General features: G+C 43.1%; 1 protein-coding gene across 1 annotated transcript in view; it reads right to left on the bottom strand.

Annotated features, from left to right (window-relative positions):
- The window catches only part of LOC124554047 (adenylate cyclase type 5-like), a 589,866-nt gene extending 573,097 nt beyond the window's left edge, over positions 1 to 16,769 (bottom strand). Inside the window, exon 1 of the mRNA XM_047128083.1 lies at positions 16,685 to 16,769. The gene's annotated coding sequence lies outside the window, so the exon portion shown is untranslated. The remainder of the gene's footprint in view (positions 1 to 16,684) is intronic.
- Positions 16,770 to 19,509: the final 2,740 nt, after the last annotated feature.

Below are 19,509 nucleotides of genomic sequence, written 5' to 3' on the forward strand. Positions count from 1 at the left end.
GGCCCGATGCCGGCGGTAATAACGAATGCAGTTGTTGTGAACCGCCTTATGGACGAAACATTAAATCATTTGAGCAAGGGGGGAGGTAGATAAATGATTTAATCAATAAAAAGGGAGATGTTTTCATGGCAGAAAAATCTAACTAGGGAACAGTCACATGTGTAAATAAGCGATCTTGACGAAAGTTGCCGGATATGTAGAGGGAACAAAATAGTGCAGTATGTAGTTTTAGTTTTTGTCCAATTCCCCTTTTAAGGCATAAAACACACCCCAAAAGATAATATGGCATATTACATTTAAAGCAGGGGTGTCCAATAATTTAGCTTACTCGGGCCACATTGTAAGGTGACGAGTATTTCTGGGCCACACATAATATACCTAACACTAACAGAAGAAAATGACCTAAGGTACACAGTTAACAATTTAAGTAATTTAGAATTTATTAATTCATGATTTTTCTACTCTAAAGAATCAAGACTGTATTCATATGATGTTTTATATATGTATGAGATTTCATTAATAATTTTATACACAAGTAATTACAAATCACGGAACTGAGATCACTGAAGTTGGGAAAGTAATTTGTCAGTATCTAGTTCGACTGAAGTGGCTGCAAGCCTCAAGATGTCACCCTGAGATTTTCGTTCTACTTTTACTCTCTCTGTGCTTCATCCTCAAAATACGCCCAAACTGAGATATATACATTCATAACTGTGCAGGAAGAGATATTTGTCTCTGGACCGGTATAATCTGTAGAAATCCAACAAAGATAAATGCTGAAATTTTCCTTTTAGCTACGTGTCACACTACGGCTCTATGCATTCCATCCGAAAATCTTTGGGCTACGATTCTGTACTATGTTGTCACAAAAACACAAAAATCGATTTTTTTAAATTCTTGGATCAAATCGCATAATATGGCTACGTATTTCTTCCAATCCTTAGGATTATGTTTCATTTCATCGTAACATTACATAAACGGAAATCTTTCCTTTACTTATTGTGTGATAGTTACACACTTCTTGGGCTGCATTCATAGCATTGATATTTGATTTGGGCTGCATGCAGAATGCTGGCCATGGGTTGGACATGGCTGGTTCAGAGGGAATATCTTCAAGACATTGATATATAAAAAAGGTTTTTCATATAAAAATTGAAATGTTATTAACGTCTTCAAAAACTGTATAATCAACTTTTGTAATAACAGAAATTTGGCAAAATAACGCCTTCAGCATCAATTACTTTCGAAAAACGAAAACTTTTGTTCCAACATAAATTAAAGAAGTTTTCGTGTTAGACACACCTATGGCTAATAAAGCTGGTTTTCCAAGTACAGTTTTTTGGGAAAATAAGCTATACACAGTGCACTTTAGGAGCATTTTCAACATACGCAACTAAAATATCTAAACATTCATTACTCTTCTAATTATTTATTTTAATTACTTTGTTTTATGTTTTAAGCGGTTATTTTACGTTTTAAATACTTGTTTTTTTTGTTTCGTTTTTTTACTATTTCACATACATGTAATTTATTAATTGAAAATAATAAGTAATTCATTATTACGATACACAATCATTACAATAGCGATAATGAGTAAAGAAATGTTTAAAACATAACTTTTTTTACGCTATGCATATAGAATGAACGAAATTGACTGGCATGATATACATAAGATACAACAGAATATAGAACAGACTCCAGCAGTATTTCATATTGCGACAGGGGATGCTATAAATGTTCTGATTTCTGTTAATACATGTATATTACAGTAGTTAGTAAACCTTGGGAAAGAGGACTGCTTATGTACTAGTGAGCGCAGCTTTATTTTCTTGTTACTCAGGTGGAGACTGACATCGTAATCGTCCAACAGAACCATATCAGAAAATCTCACCACAAAGCTCTTCCAACATCGAAAGTTGTATACATCCCGCAGCTGTATCTGTGCCGTCAAGCGTTTTGGGATCACCAGATGAGCAGCATCCCTGCCTACATGTATGACACTCAAAACGGTTTATTCACAATGACAAACCATCGTCTTATAGCTTCGAAAGAAAGTAAAGGTGAGCTATGTTTGAGAATTCGAGAACCTGTTTCTCAAGCCCCAAAAGACCTTGTGACAGTATCGACATATGGTAAACAAACATCCGCTTATAGGGTTCTATGGGACAGGCACATCCATTGGCAATATATGCCTTTCGATGTTAGAAGAACGCTGTAAGAAGATTTTCAGGTCAAGCTCTGCCGAACAGTTATGATGTCAATCTGCTCTTGAGAAGCAATGTTATCAAGCTTCAGTCACTAGTATACAATGAATTCTCGTGGCCAAGATTTTCCAACGTACTGATGAAATTCACGATACTTACAGGGTCACCCACCACAATGCGGGAATCCTAATGAATTTTCCTTTCTAGTGTTTCATACGTCCTGCGTATTATGTGAAAATATTTCGTTCGTGATGTAGAATAAACGTTATGCTTTCAGCATTTCTTTATAGTTTAACATTACTGTAATGATTTTGTATCATAATAATGAGTTATTTATTACATTAAATTAATAAAACGCACGTATGTGTAACAGCAAACTAAGACAAAAAGCACCGATTTAAAATGTAAAAAAATAATTTGAAACTTGAAACTAAAATATACTGGGTGGTCCATTGATGATGACTGGGCCAAGTATCTCACGAAATAAGCGTCAATCGAAAAAACTACAAAGAACGAAACTCGTCTAGCTTGAAGGCGGAAACCAGATGGCGCTATGGTTGACCCGTTACATGGCGCTGCCGTAGGCCAAACGGATATCAACTGCGTTTTTTAAATAGGAACCCTCATTTTTTATTACATATTCACGTAGTACGTAAAGAAATATGAATGTTTTAGTTAGACCACTTTTTTCGCTTTGTGATAGAAGGCGCTGTAACAGTCACAAACGTATCCTGGACGACATCATCCAAGTGTTCGGACCGTTCGCCGGATAGTTACGTTATTTAAGGAAATAGGAAGTGTTCAGCCACATGTGAAACGTCAAATACGACCTGCAACAAATGATGATGCCCAAGTAGGTGTTTTAGCTACTGTCGTGGCTAGTCCGCACATCAGTATCAGACAAATTCCGCGAGAATCGTCTGTGTTGAGAATGCTACATCAACATCGATGGCACCTGTACCATATTTCTATGCACCAGGAATTGCATGGCGACGACTTTGAACGTCGTGTACACTTCTGCAACTGGGCACAAGAGAAATTACGGGGCGATGACAGAATTTTTGCACGCGTTCTGTTTATCGACGAAGCGTCATTCACCAACAGCGGTAACGTAAACCGGCATAATATACACTACCGAGCGAGGTGGCGCAGTGGTTAGACACTGGACTCGCATTCGGAAGGACGACGGTTCAATCCCGCGTCCGGCCATCCTGATTTAGGTTTTCAGTGATTTCCCTAAATCGCTCCAGGCAAATGCCGGGATGGTTCCTCTGAAAGGGCACGGCCGACTTCCTTCCCCATCCTTCCCTAATCCGATGAGACCGATGACCACGCTGTCTGGTCTCCTTCCCCAAACCAACCAACCAACCACTATTGCGCAACGGAAAATCCACGATGGCTGCGACAAGTGGTACATCGGCGACCTTGGCGGGTTAATGTATGGTGCGGCATTATGGGAGGAAGGATAACTGGTCCCCATTTTATCGATGGCAATCTAAATGGTGCAAAAAAATGGTTCAAATGGCTCTGAGCACTATGGGACAACTTCTGTGGTCATCAGTCCCCTAGAACTTAGAACTACTTAAACCTAACTAACCTAAGGACATCACACACATCCATGCCCGAGGCAGGATTCGAACCTGCGACCGTAGCAGTCCCGCGGTTCCGGACTGAGCGCCTTAACCGCTAGACCACCGCGGCCGGCTAAATGGTGCAATGTATGCTGATTTCCTACGTAATGTTCTACCGATGTTACTACAAGATGTTTCACTGCATGACAGAATGGCGATGTACTTCCAACATGGTGGATGTCCGGCATATAGCTCGCGTGCGGTTGAAGCGGTATTGAATAGCATATTTCATGACAGGTGGATTGGTCGTCGAAGCACTATACCATGGCCCGCACGTTCACCGGATCTGACGTCCCCGGATTTCTTTCTGTGGGGAAAGTTGAAGGATATTTGCCATCGTGATCCACCGACAACGCCTGACATGCGTCAGGGTATTGTCAATGCATGTGAGAACATTCCGGAAGGCGAACTACTCGCTGTTGAGAGAAATGTCGTTACACATATTGCCAAATGCATTGAGGTTGACGGACATCATTTTGAGCATTTATTGCATTAATGTGGTATTTACAGATAATCACACTGTAACAACATGCGTTCTCACAAATGATAAATTCACAAAGGTACATGTATCACACTGGAACAACCGAAATAAAATGTTCAAACGTACCTGCGTTCTATATTTTAATTTAAAAAACCTACCTGTTACCAACTGTTCGTATAAAATTGTGAGCCATATGTTTATGACTATTACAGCACCGTCTATCACAAAGCGAAAAAAGTGGCCCAACTAAAACATTTATATTTCTTTACGTTCTACACGAGTATGTAATAAAAGTTGGGGGCTCCTATTTAAAAAAAACGCAGTTGATATCCGTTTGACCTATGGCAGCGCCATCTAGCGGACCGACGATAGCGCCATCTGGTTTCCCCCTTCAAGCTAGACAAGTTTCGTTCTTTGTTGTTTTTTCGTTTGACGCTTATTTCGTGAGATATTTGGCCCGGTCACAATCGATGGACCACCCTGTATGTAAATGATCTAGTAGAAAGCGTCCGATGCTCGCTAAGGCTGTTCTCAGACGATGCGGTTGTCAATAACAAAGTAGTAACGCCAGAAGCTAGTAACGATTTGCAGAATGACCTCCAGAGAACTGATGAGTATGCAGGCTCAGGCAGTTGACCCTGGGCGTAAATAGATGAAACATATAACGCATATGTAGGTAAAGAAATCCACTACTGTACAGCTACGCTACTGATGGCAAACTTCTGGAAATACGAGGGCAGTTCAATAAGTAATGCAACACATTTTTTTTCTCGGCCAATTTTGGTTGAAAAAACCGGAAATTTCTTGTGGAATATTTTCAAACATTCCCGCTTCGTCTCGTATAGTTTTATTGACTTCCGACAGGTGGCAGCGCTGTACGGAGCTGTTAAAATGGCGTCTGTAACGGATGTGCGTTGCAAACAACGGGCAGTGATCGAATTTCTTTTGGCGGAAAACCAGGGCATCTCAGATATTCATAGGCGCTTGCAGAATGTCTACGGTGATCTGGCAGTGGACAAAAGCACGGTGAGTCGTTGGGCAAAGCGTGTGTCATCATCGCCGCAAGGTCAAGCAAGACTGTCTGATCTCCCGCGTGCGGGCCGGCCGTGCACAGCTGTGACTCCTGCAATGGCGGAGCGTGCGAACACACTCGTTCGAGATGATCGACGGATCACCATCAAACAACTCAGTGCTCAACTTGACATCTCTGTTGGTAGTGCTGTCACAATTGTTCACCAGTTGGGATATTCAAAGGTTTGTTCCCGCTGGGTCCCTCGTTGTCTAACCGAACACCATAAAGAGCAAAGGAGAACCATCTGTGCGAAATTGCTTGCTCGTCATGTGGCTGAGGGTGACAATTTCTTGTCAAAGATTGTTACAGGCGATGAAACATGGGTTCATCACTTCGAACCTGAAACAAAACGGCAATCAATGGAGTGGCGCCACACCCAGTCCCCTACCAAGAAAAAGTTTAAAGCCATACCCTCAGCCGGTAAAGTCACGGTTACAGTCTTATGGGAAGCTGAAGGGGTTATTCTGTTCGATGTCCTTCCCCATGGTTAAACGATCAACTCTGAAGTGTATTGTGCTACTCTTCAGAAATTGAAGAAACGAATTCAGCGTGTTCGTAGGCACAAAAATCAGAACGAACTTCTCCTTCTTCATGACAACGCAAGACCTCACACAAGTCTTCGCACCCGAGAGGAGCTCACAAAACTTCAGTGGACTGTTCTTCCTCATGCACCCTACAGCCCCGATCTCGCACCGTCGGATTTCCATATGTTTGGCCCAATGAAGGACGCAATCCGTGGGAGACACTATGCGGATGATGAAGAAGTTATTGATGCAGTACGACGTTGGCTCCGACATCGACCAGTGGAATGGTACCGTGCAGGCATACAGGCCCGCATTTCAAGGTGGCGTAAGGCCGTAGCATTGAATGGAGATTACGTTGAAAAATAGTGTTGTGTAACTAAAAGATTGGGGAATAACCTGGTGTATTTCAGTGCTGAATAAAACAACCCCTGTTTCAGAAAAAAATGTGTTGCATTACTTATTGAACTGCCTTGTACTATCTGCTGTAAAATATCTAGGAGTAACTATCCAGAGCGGCCTAAGTGGAGTGACCACATAAAACAAATAGCGAGAAAAGCAGATGCCAGACTCAGAGTCACAGGAAGAATCATAAGGAAATGTAGTGGCTTATAAGGCGCTTGTTCGACCCATTCTTGAGTATTGTTCATCCAACCCGGATCCCTATCAGATAAGACTGATAGAAGAGCTAGAGAAGATCCAACTAAGAGCGGCGCGTTTTGTCACGGGATCGTTTAGTGCTCACGAGAGCGTTACGGAGATGCTAAACAAACACCATTGGCTGACGTCACAAGAGCGGTGTCGTGCATCACGGAGAGATTTACTATTGAAATTTCGAGAGAGCGTTTTTCTGGAAAGAGTCGGAAAACATATTACTTCCATCTGCATGCCTCTCATGTAATGACCACGAGGAGAAAATTCGAGAAATTAGAGCCAAGACAGAGGCTTACCGAAATCATTCTTCCCAATTGTTATTCGCGAGTGGAACAGTGCTGAAGGGCTCAGTTAGTTCTACAAAAAATACCCTCCACCGCCACGCACCATTAGGTGGCCTACGGAAAATGATGTAGATGTGGATGTGTTCAATACGTCCAATTTATCTTTCGAGGTGAGTTTCATTCCTTAAAAGTGAAACTGGGCAAAAACGAAAAAATACGGGGCGTCACGAAATATTGTATACACTCTTTGAAACCGAATATCTGTTTACTTAAAGGAGACAGAAACACAGTACAACGTTTGTGGTGCAACTTAAACTCCAAGTAAATGTGGTAAATTTTCAAAATGGCCTCCTTCGACGGTAATACACCGTCAACGACAAGTCACAAGAGAGCGACATACCAACTCTATGGTTCCTTATGGAATAGCACCACAGGCTTGCTCAATTTGAAAAGCACTCGGTGTGCAAGGTCTTGCAGTGTAAACTGTTTTCTTGAGGGCATCCCACAGATAGAAGCCTAGAGGAGTTAAATCAGGAGATTCAGCTGGAAACTCCACACTGCCTCTTCGTCCTATCTGTTTGAAAGGGAATGTACGAACGAGAAGTGCCGTCACATGAGTTTGAAACTGAGGTGGCGCCCCGACCTATTGAAAGTAATAACATTCAGTTTGAAAAACGTAGTTTAGGCCAGGTATTATCATATGCAGTATTTCTAAGACCCACCTGTGACTGTGTTTTCAAAGACATACGGCTCAATTAACCCTCCAAAAGACAGACCGCGCCAGAATGGTACTCCTGCTGGATTAAGATGGATTCTCAATGGTCCAGTACACGCAATTACGGCGGTTCAGTCCTGAGACTGGTTTGATGCAGCTCTCCATTCTATCCTGTGCAAGCTTCTTCATCTCCCAGTACTTACTGCAATCTACATCCTTCTGAATCTGCTTAGTGTATTCATCTCTTGGTCTCCCTCTACGATTTTTACCCTCCACGCTGCCCTCCAATGCTAAATTTGTGATCCCTTGATGCCTCAGAATATGTCCTACCAACTGGTCCCTTCATCTTGTCAAGTTGTGCCACAAAATCCTCTTCTCCTCAATCCTATTCAATACCTCCTCATTAGTTACGTGATCTACCCATCTAATCTTCAGCATTCTTCTGTAGCACCACATTTCGAAAGCTTCTATTCACTTCTTGTCCAAACTATTTATCGTCCACGTTTTACTTCCATACACGGCTACACTCCATACAAATACTTTCAGAAACGACTTCCTGACAGTTAAATCTACACTCGATGTTAACAAATGTCTCTTCTTCAGAAGCGCTTTCCTTGCCATTGCCAGTCTACATTTTATATCCTCTCTACTTCGACCATCATCAGTTATTTTGCTCCCCAAATAGCAAAACTCCTTTACTACTTTAAGTGTCTCATTTCCTAATCTAATTCCTCAGCATAACCCGACTTAATTCGAGTACATTCCATTATCCACGTTTTTCTTTTGTTGATGTTGATCTTATGTCCTCCTTTCAAAACACTGTCCATTCTGTTCAACTGCTCTTCCAAGTCCTTTGCTGTCTCTGACATAATTACAATGTCATCGGCGAACCTCAAAGTTTTTATTTCTTCTGCATGGATTTTAATACCTACTCCCGAATTTTTCTTTTGTTTCCTTTACTTGTTGCTCAATATACAGGTTGAATAACGTCGGCAGTTCTAGGCGCTACAGTCTGGAGCCGAGCGACCGCTACGGTCGCAGGTTCGAATCCTGCCTTGGGCGTGGATTTGTGTGATGTCCTTAGGCTAGTTAGGTTTAATTAGTTCTAAGTTCTAGGCGACTGACGACCTCAGAAGTTAAGTCGCACAGTGCTCCGAGCCATTTGAACCATTTTTAATAACATCAGGGAGAGGCTACAACCCTGTCTTACTTCCTTCCCAACCACTGGTTCCCTTTCAAGCCCCTCGACTCTTATAACTGCCATCTGGTTTGTGTACAAATTGTAAATAGCCTTTCGCTCCCTGTATTTTACCTCTGCCACCTTTAGAATTTGAAACAGAGTATTCCAGTCAACATTGTCAAAAGCTTTCTCTAGACGTTAGAAAGGTTGCTCTTCTGTTAGCGAACCACTCGCGAAATTCACTTCGCCTATTGGGATTATCCTTATTATCAGCTTAGAAAAGTCTTGGAGTGTAAGACTTGAATTTGTGAGCCCTCAAAGTTCTATGATCACAGCTTTCGCAGATACCTGTCTCACGCGAGCATTGCCTCACAGATTTCTTCGGTGATTGTGTGAACGCCTGGATCGCTGCACCAACACTTTCACTGTCTGTTGAACCTCTCTTTCTTCCGAAATGCTCCTTCTTCATATCCTGCATCGTTCCTTCGACGTCCAACTTTTTTCGAATTGCCTTCCGGAGTGGCCGAGTGGTTCTAGGTGCTACAGTCTGGAGCCGCGCTACTACTACGGTCTCGGGTTCGAATCCTGCCTCGGGCATGGATGTGTATGTTGTCCTTAGGTTAGTTAGGTTTAAGTAGTTCTAAGTTCTAGGGGACTGATGACCTCAGAAGTTAAGTACCATAGTGCTCAGAGCCACTTTTTTTCGGATTCTTGCAATTGCTGCGCTTGTTGCCGGTGGTGTTCCAGATTCAATCCTCCAACGTCGTCGTACCTCACTCACATTGTAGGTTTTCCAACAACACTTTATCGCCTGTTTCCGTTAAGCCAACGACAAAAATGGTTCAAATGGCTCTGAGCACTATGGGACTTAACCTCTTAGGTCATCAGTCCCCTAGAACTTAGAACTACTTAAACCTCACTAAGCTAAGGACATCACACACATCCATGCCTGAGGCAGGATTCGAACCTGCTACCGTAGCGGTCGCGCGGTTCCAGACTGTAGCGCCTAGAACCGCTCGGCCACTCCGGCCGGCTGCCAACGACAACGCCGTGTTTGTTTACCATCCTGAAACAAAATGAAGCTTTGATATGAAACTTCCTGGCAGTTTAAAACTGTAAGCCGGCTCGAGACTCGAACTGGGGATCTTTGCCTTTCGTGGGCAAGTGTTCTCCCGACACTTTTTTTTATCTAATTTTTGTACGTCATTGATCGTTGAGTTTGTCCAGGGCGATCGTCTCAGGACCCCCGTTCAAGTTCATCGTTATCTATTTACTCAGTTATTTTATTTCAGAGAGCACCTAACCCTCTGCCGAACGCGCTACCGTGCCGGCTAACCGACTGAGCTACCTAAGCGCGACTCACGACCCGCCCACACAGCTTCAGTTCCGCCAGTAACTCGTCTGCTACCTTCCAATCTTCACAGCAGCTCTTCTGCGAACCTTGCAGAACTAGCACTCCTGCAAGAAAGCGTATTGCAGAGACATGGCTTAGCCACAACCTAGGGGATGTTTCCACATTGAGATTTTCACTCTGCATCGGAGAGTGCAACGATATGAAACTTCCTGGAAACATCCCAAAGGCTGTAGCTAAGCCATTGCTCCGCAACATCCTTTCTTCCAGGAGTGCTAGTTCTGCAAGGTTCGGAGAAGAGCTTCTGTAAAGTTTGGAAGGTAGGAGGCGAGGTACTGGCAGAAGTAAAGCTGTGAGGACGGGTCGTGAGTCGTACTCTGGTGGTTCAGACGCCGTCACGGTAGCTCAGCTTTTTCGGTCAGAGGGTTAGCTGCCATCTGTAATAAAAAAAGCTGAGTAAATGGGTCAACAATAAACTTGAAGAAGCATCATGGGACGTCCCGCTCCTAACAAATACAGCGACCAATAACGAACAAAATGAGAATTAAAAAAAAAGGGTCTGTAGAGCACTTGCCCACGAAAGCAAAGGTTCCGAGTTCGAGTCTCGGTCCGGCACACACTTTTAATCTGCCAGGAAGTATCATATCAGCGCAGACTCCGCTGCAGAGTGAAAATCTCATTCTGAAACTTCGATATGTTTTTCACCGCCTTCTCAATTATTAATCGCCAAATAATTGAGTTTCTGTCTCCTTTAATGAAAGAAACATTCAGTTTCACTGAGTGTATATACAGTATAACCTCGTCAGGGCGAACTCGCATAAGACCAACTCGCGGTTAACGAGAAAAAAATATTGGTCCCGCCAGGAATACATTAGTACTTATGGTATGTTTTATCGGTTAACACGAATTTTGGTTAAGGCGAATTACGAACTCTGTTTCAGTTCCTAGCGTAATTAAATTACAAACTTCCGACCTTAAGAGTATTCTAAAGCGTAATTTTTTTCCGAAATGACTGTAGGAAATGTAGCTACAAAGCTAATTATACTTACTGTTGACTCGTTTTTAACGTGTTGTAGGTCGGTAGCCCCGATTATCACCTCAACAATCAGCGTATGCTGTACATTGTAAGACATTCAATAATGTGTGCAGCAGCATTTAGTAATGTACTCAGTGCCAGATTTGACAAGTGTTCTGTTAGTTTGGCCGTATCGAGTTGGAATACTGAATAAAAACTACAGTTACAACCGGTACCGTAGAACGCGAAAATGCCAAAGAGGAATCAGACAGCTCTAAATGTACCGTTAAAGCTTGAGATTCTAGATGAACTGGACCGTGGTACCAAGAAAACAGCAATTGCAGAGCAGTTTGGAACACCTATATCAACCTATATCAACTTTCCCCCCATGAACCATGGACCTTGTCGTTGGTGGGGAGGCTTGCGTGCCTCAGCGATACAGATAGCCGTACCGTAGCTGCAACCACAACGGAGGGGTATCTGTTGAGAGGCCAGACAAACGTGTGGTTCTGAAGAGGGGCAGCAGCCTTTTCAGTAGTTGCAGGGGATGATTGACTGAACTGGCCTTGTAACAATAACCAAAACGGCCTTGCTGTGCTGGTACTGCCAACGACTGAAAGCAAGGGGAAACTACAGCCGTAATTTTTCCCGAGGGCATGCAGCTTTACTCTATGATTAAATGATGATGGCGTCCTCTTGGGTAAAATATTCCGGAGGTAAAATAGTGCCCCATTCGGATCTCCGGGCGGGGACTACTCAAGAGGATGTCGTTATCAGGAGAAAGAAAACTGGCGTTCTACGGATCGGAGCGTCGAATGTCAGATCCCTTAATCGGGCAGGTAGGTTAGAAAATTTAAAAAGGGAAATGGATAGAATGGATAGGTTGAAGTTAGATATAGTGGGAATTAGTGAAGTTCGGTGGCAGGAGGAACAAGACTTCTGGTCAGGTGACTACAGGGTTATAAACACAAAATCAAATAGGGGTAATGCAGGAGTAGGTTTAATAATGAATAGGAAAATAGGAATGCGGGTAAGCTACTACAAACAGCACAGTGAACGCATTATTGTGGCCAAGATAGATACGAAGCCCACACCTACTACAGTAGTACAAGTTTATATGCCAACTAACTCTGCAGATGACGAAGAAATTGAAGAAATGTATGATGAAATAAAAGAAATTATTCAGATTGTGAAGGGAGACGAAAATTTAATAGTCATGGGTGACTGGAATTCGAGTGTAGGAAAAGGGAGAGAAGGAAACATAGTAGGTGAATATGGATTGGGGCTAAGAAATGAAAGAGGAAGCCGCCTGGTAGAATTTTGCACAGAGCACAACATAATCATAGCTAACACTTGGTTTAAGAATCATGAAAGAAGGTTGTATACATGGAAGAACCCTGGAGATACTAAAAGGTATCAGATAGATTATATAATGGTAAGACAGAGATTTAGGAACCAGGTTTTAAATTGTAAGACATTCCCAGGGGCAGAAGTGGACTCTGACCACAATCTATTGGTTATGAACTGTAGATTAAAACTGAAGAAACTTCAAAAAGGTGGGAATTTAAGGAGATGGGACCTGGATAAACTGAAAGAACCAGAGGTTGTACAGAGTTTCAGGGAGAGCATAAGGGAACAATTGACAGGAATGGGGGAAAGAAATACAGTAGACGAAGAATGGGTAGCTTTGAGGGATGAAGTAGTGAAGGCAGCAGAGGATCAAGTAGGTAAAAAGACGAGGGCTAGTAGAAATCCTTGGGTAACAGAAGAAATATTGAATTTAATTGATGAAAGGAGAAAATATAAAAATGCAGTAAATGAAGCAGGCAAAAAGGAATGCAAACGTCTCAAAAATGAGATCGACAGGAAGTGCAAAATGGCTAAGCAGGGATGGCTAGAGGACAAATGTAAGGATGTAGAGGCCTATCTCACTAGGGGTAAGATAGATATTGCCTACAGGAAAATTAAAGAGACCTTTGGAGATAAGAGAACGACTTGTATGAATATCAAGAGCTCAGATGGAAATCCAGTTCTAAGCAATGAAGGGAAAGCAGAAAGGTGGAAGGAGTATACAGAGGGTCTAAACAAGGGCGATGTACTTGAGGACAATATTATGGAAATGGAAGAGGATGTAGATGAAGATGAAATGGGAGATATGATACTGCGTGAAGAGTTTGACAGAGCACTGAAAGACCTGAGTCGAAACAAGGCTCCCGGAGTAGACAACATTCCATTGGAACTACTGACGGCCTTGGGAGAGCCAGTCCTGACAAAACTCTACCATCTGGTGAGCAAGATGTATGAAACAGGCGAAATACCCTCAGACTTCAAGAAGAATATAATAATTCCAATCCCAAGCAGGTGTTGACAGATGTGAAAATTACCGAACTATCAGTTTAATAAGCAATAACTAACGCGAATTCTTTGCAGACGAATGGAAAAACTAGTAGAAGCCAACCTCGGGGAAGATCAGTTTGGATTCCGTAGAAACACTGGAACACGTGAGGCAATACTGACCTTACGATTTATCTTAGAAGAAAGATTAAGGAAAGGCAAACCTACGTTTCTAGCATTTGTAAACTTAAGAGAAAGCTTTTGACAATGTTGACTGGAATACTCTCTTTCAAATTCTAAAGGTGGCAGGGGTAAAATACAGGGAGCGAAAGGCTATTTACAATTTGTACAGAAACCAGATGGCAGTTATAAGAGTCGAGGGACATGAAAGGGAAGCAGTGGTTGGGAAGAGAGTAAGACAGAGTTGTAGTCTCTCCCCGATGCTGTTCAATCTGTATATTGAGCAAGCAGTAAAGGAAACAAAAGAAAAATTCGGAGTAGGTATTAAAATTCATGGAGAAGAAATAAAAACTTTGAGGTTCTCCGATGACATTGTAATTCTGTCAGAGACAGCAAAGGACTTGGAAGAGCAGTTGAATGGAATGGACAGTGTCTTGAAAGGAGGATATAAGATGAACATCAACAAAAGCAAAACGAGGATAATGGGATGTAGTCTAATTAAGTCGGGTGATGCTGAGGGAATTAGATTAGGAAATGAGACACCTAAAGCAGTAAACGAGTTTTGCTATTTGGGGAGCAAAATAACTAATGATGGTCGAAGTAGAGAGGATATAAAATGTAGACTAGCAATGGCAAGGAAAGCGTTTCTGAAGAAGAGAAATTTGTTAACATCGAGTATAGATTTAAGTGTCAGGAAGTCATTTCTGAAAGTATTTGTATGGAGTGTAACCATGTATGGAAGTGAAACATGGACGATAAATAGTTTGGACAAGAAGAGAGTAGGAGCTTTCGAAACGTGGTGCTACAGAAGAATGCTGAAGATTAGATGGGTAGATCACATAACTAATGAGGAAGTATTGAATAGGATTGGGGAGAAGAGAAGTTTGTGGCACAACTTGACCAGAAGAAGGGATCGGTTGGTAGGACATGTTCTGAGGCATCAAGGGATCATCAGTTTAGTATTGGAGGGCAGCGTGGAGGGTAAAAATCGTAGAGGGAGACCAAGAGATGAATACACTAAGCAGATTCAGAAGGATGTAGGTTGCAGTAGGTACTGGGAGATGAAGAGGCTTGCACAGGATAGAGTAGCATGGAGAGCTGCATCAAACCAGTCTCAGGACTGAAGACCACAACAACAAACAACGTATCAACTTTATCTACTATTATTAAGAATCGAGAAAAAATTATTAATGCTGCGGCATCAGGTTCTGGAAACAAATCTAAACGACTTCGTACCGCCGAGTATGAAGACATCGAGACGTTAGTGCTAGAATGGTTCAATCATATGTGTGCAACCGACGTATCTTTAACTGGCCCTGTGATTCAGTCAAAAGCAAATGATATTGCTAAAGATATGGGCATCAAAAACTTCCGTTGTTCTGCTGGTTGGTTGTATCGGTTCCAAAAGAGACATTCAATTTCATCTGTACAAATTTGTGGTGATACAAATAAAGTTGATGAAGAAAGTGCGAACAGCTGGTCGCATGAATTCAACCGAGTGAGGGAAAAGTATGCCTCGTGTGATGTGTTTGACATGGACGGAACTGGATTTTCCTACAATCGTTTTCCAAATCACACCCTGGGGATAAAAGGTCGTAAGTGTCACGGTGGTGCACGAAGCAAACAACGTGTGACTGTTGAACTGTGCTGTAATGCTGACGGCAGTGAGAAGTTTCGTCCCTCGGTTATCGGTAAATCCGAGAAACCACGTTGTTTTAAAAACATAAATATGGACTCTTTACCTTGCATCTACTCTCACAAAAAGAAAGCTCGGATCGATGGCACATCATTTCGCAAGTGGCTTCTTCGTTTCAACAGTCGAATGGTTGCTCAAAATGGACATATTCTTCTTAAATGGCTCTGAGCACTATGGGACTTAACATCTGAGGTCATCAGTCCCCTAGAACCTGGAATACTTAAACCTAACCAAACAAAGGACATCACACACATCCACGCCCGAGGCAGGATTCGAACCTGCGACCGTAGCGGTCGCGCGGTTCCAGACTGTAGCGCCTAGAACCGCTCGGCCACTCTGACCGGCCATGTTCTTCTTACATTGGACAGATGTGCTGCCCATAACGTTCATGACTTGAATCTATCCAACATAAAGGTTCAGTTTTTTCCACCACAAGCCGCCTTCAGCCTTTCGACCAAGGCATAATCTCCCTCATAAAGAGAGCTTATCGTAAGCGACTTGTAAGAGCTGCAATTCGTGCAGCTGAAAACAATAGTGCAACCCCAAATTGGAATCTGCTTGACGCAATAAAAGCCATCGCACCAGCCTGGAACTCGGTATCGCCACATCATATGGGGAAGTGCTTTAAAAGAGCTTGGAGACACAGCAACACTGAAGATGTCCACGAGTTAGAAGATGCCACTACACCTGATGAATGGACAGTTCTGCAGGACGCTGCGAACCCTGGGAATAGTTTCGAAGAATTCATTAGTATAGACGACGATGTTGCCGTGTGTGCTTCTGTGGAATCGGATGTGCCAAAAGCTGTGAACGAGGTGCAAGAAGGGCCATCAGAAGAAAGTGAAGAGGAAGAGAATACAGATACAATTCCACCTACCCTTTCAGGAAATGTTTACAGCCTTGGACTGTTTACAACGGTTCGGTTCAAGATCCGACGTCACTGGTGGGTTTACGGACAATATCACTACAATTGGTTGAGAAATTACAAAATATTATCGTTCCCATGAACGTCAGCGAACCATGACCTAATTTTTTCAAGAAAGTAGCGTACATAATTTGTGAGTACTTGGATTTTACAATTTTATAAGTCTACAATAACGTGATTGATAGTGTAGTGTATTACACATTAGTGTACTGCTGTACATGTATACTTATTAAAATCTGTGTTTCTCACTTAACACGAACTTTTTTAACCCGAACTCCTGATTTTTGGGTCCCTTTTGATTCGTATTAACGAAGTTTTAGTGTATTGTTTTGGGGCGCGCCGATGATTTTTGACCTCCCTACATCTCCGCCAAGTTCCGCCGAGATAGTCTGTTTACACCTGGGAATGCCGCCGTGCAAGTGCCAGCTGGGGCCTGTTTACCTGCTGCTGGTTCTCTCGCTGCGTGTTGAGCCTCGCCTCGACGCACTGGCGCGTCTCTATGAAGGCCTGGCGCTGCGCCAGCTCGCTGGGGTAGTGCGTGAACACCCCCGCCACGTTGGCCGCCAGCAGCAGCAGAGCGTTGCAGCCCAACTGCAACAACAACAACAACAACACGTCAGTCAGCACCGGCAACACTAGCTCCAAGGCAACCTACAGAAAGTCTCGTGTCACACCACTGACAGCTGGAGAAATCCACACATATCATAAAAATCGATTTGCATATGTATGCTTGTTTGTATATACACTTAGAACTCATGGAATCGCCATATACACTACTGGCCATTAAAATTGCCACACCATGAACAAATGCAGATGATAAACGGGTATACATGGGACAAATATATTATACTAGAACTGACATGTGATTACATTTCCACGCAATTTGGGTGCATAGATCCTGAGAAATCAGTACCCAGAACAACCACCTCTGGCCGTAATAACGGCCTTGATACGCCTGGGTATACAGTCAAACAGAGCTTGGACGGCGTGTACAGGTACAGCTGCCTATGTAGCTTCAACATGATACCACAGTTCATCCAGAGTAGTGACTGGCGTATTGTGACGACCCAGTTGCTCGGCCACCATTGACCAGACGATTTCAGTTGGTGAGAGATCTGGAGAATGTGCTGGCCAGGGCAGCAGTCGAACACTTTCTGTATTCAGAAAAGCCCGTACAGGACCTGCAACATGTGGTCGTGCATTATCTTGCTGAAATGTAGGGTAGAGCCACGGGTCGTAACACATCTGAAGTGCAACGTCCACTGTTCAAAGTGCCGTCAATGCGAACAAGAGGTGACCGAGACGTGTGAACAATGGCACCTTATACCATCACGACGGGGGATACGCCAGTATGGCGATGGCGAATACACACTTCTAATGTGCGTTGACAGCGATGTTGCCAAACACGGATGCGACCATCATGATGCTGTAAACAGAACCTGGATTCATCCGCAAGAATGACGTTTTGCCATTCGTACACCCAGGTTCGTCGTCGAGTACACCATCGCAGGCGCGTCAAGGGTAACCACAGCCACAGTCTCCGAGTTGATAGTGCATGCTGTTGCAAACGTCGTCGAACTGTTCGTGCAGATGGTTGTTGTCTTGCAAACGTCCCCATCTGTTGACTCAGGGATCGAGACATGGGTGCACGATCCGTTACAGTCATGCGGATAAGATGCCTGTCATCTTGACTGCTAGTGATACGAGGCCGTTGGGATCCAGCACGGCGTTCCGTATTACCCTCCTGAAGCGACGGATTCCATATTCTGCTAACAGTCATTGGATCTCGACCAACGCGAGCAGCAATGTCGCGATACGATAAACCGCAATCGCGATAGGCTACAATGCTACCTTTATCAAAGTCGGAAACGTGGTGGTATGCATTTCTCCTCCTTACACGAGGCATCACAACAACGTTTCACCAGCCAACGCCTGTCAACTGCTGTTTGTGTATGCGAAATAGGTTCGAAAATTTCGTCATGTCAGCACGTTGTCGGTGTCGCCACCGCCGCAACCTTGTGTGAATGCTCTGCATATCACAGCATCTTCTTCCTATCGGTTAAATTTCGCTTCTGTAGCACGTCATCTTCGTGGTGTACCAATTTTAACTTCCGGTAGTGTACATATGTTATACAGATGACAGTTGTCTCAACCCCTTTTCAACGACTACTTCTCTTTGATTTCCGTCAACTATTATATCTACAGTCTGCTTACCGTACAAGTTGTAGGTAAACCTACTTGTATTTTCCTTCAGCCACCTTCACAATTTGAAAGACTGTATTCCATTAATCATCGTGAAGAGATCGTTCTAAAACAAAAAAAACCCGGAGAAGTTCGAGTGAAACTCGCGCTCTGGGTGTTCCGTACAAAACGTAATTACATGAACAGTAATAATAATTTCATGTGTCTGATTGACCTGGTTCGACTCTTTCTATTGGACGCCTTTTCGGCGACTTGTGTATCCCTAACCTGCCCCTGTTACCCAAAGGGAATATACAGTCTAACTTGAAATCTGAGTCACTGACGACTCCTCACATCAATGGGAGATGAAGACCACGCTAAAACCAAGACTGAAAAAATCTGCTGTCCGAAGGGGATTCCATTTGTCGACCTCACGGTTTCCTGGGCCGCGTTTTTACCGCTAGGCTACCAGACTCGTCACGTACGTTAGTCAACAGTTCATCTATAGGTTTTGATGAGTGAGTTTGCGAGTAGCAAGATATGTGACATATAACATTCACTTAGAAGCTTAAATTATTGACCTTAATATTTGAGATAAATTTCGGCTTCATACGCCTCCCCGTCCTGGAGAAAAAGAGGTCTACATCTACATCTACATGGCTACTCTGCAAATAACACTGAAGTGCGTGGCAGAGGGTTCATCGAACCAATTCCACAATATTCTCTATTATTCCACTCTCGAACAGCGCACGGGAAAAAAGGGCATCTATTCTTCTCCTGCAAGCTCTGATTTCCCGTAATTTATCATGGTGATCGTTTCTCTCTATGTAGGTCGGCGTCAGCAAAACATTTTCGCATTCGCATTCGGAGGAGAAAGTTGGTAATTGGAATTTCGTAACAAGATCCCACCGCAACGCCTTTATTTTAATGATTTCCAGCCCAAATACTGTATCATTTCTGTGACACTCTCTCTCATATTTCGCGATAATACAGAATGTGCTGCCTTGCTTTGAACTTTTGCGATGTAGTCCGTCAGTCCTATCTGGTAAGGATCCCACATCGCGCAGTAGTATTCTAAAAATAGG

Source organism: Schistocerca americana, chromosome 11 (genome assembly GCF_021461395.2).
Source record: "Schistocerca americana isolate TAMUIC-IGC-003095 chromosome 11, iqSchAmer2.1, whole genome shotgun sequence".
NCBI lineage: Eukaryota > Metazoa > Arthropoda > Insecta > Orthoptera > Acrididae > Schistocerca > Schistocerca americana.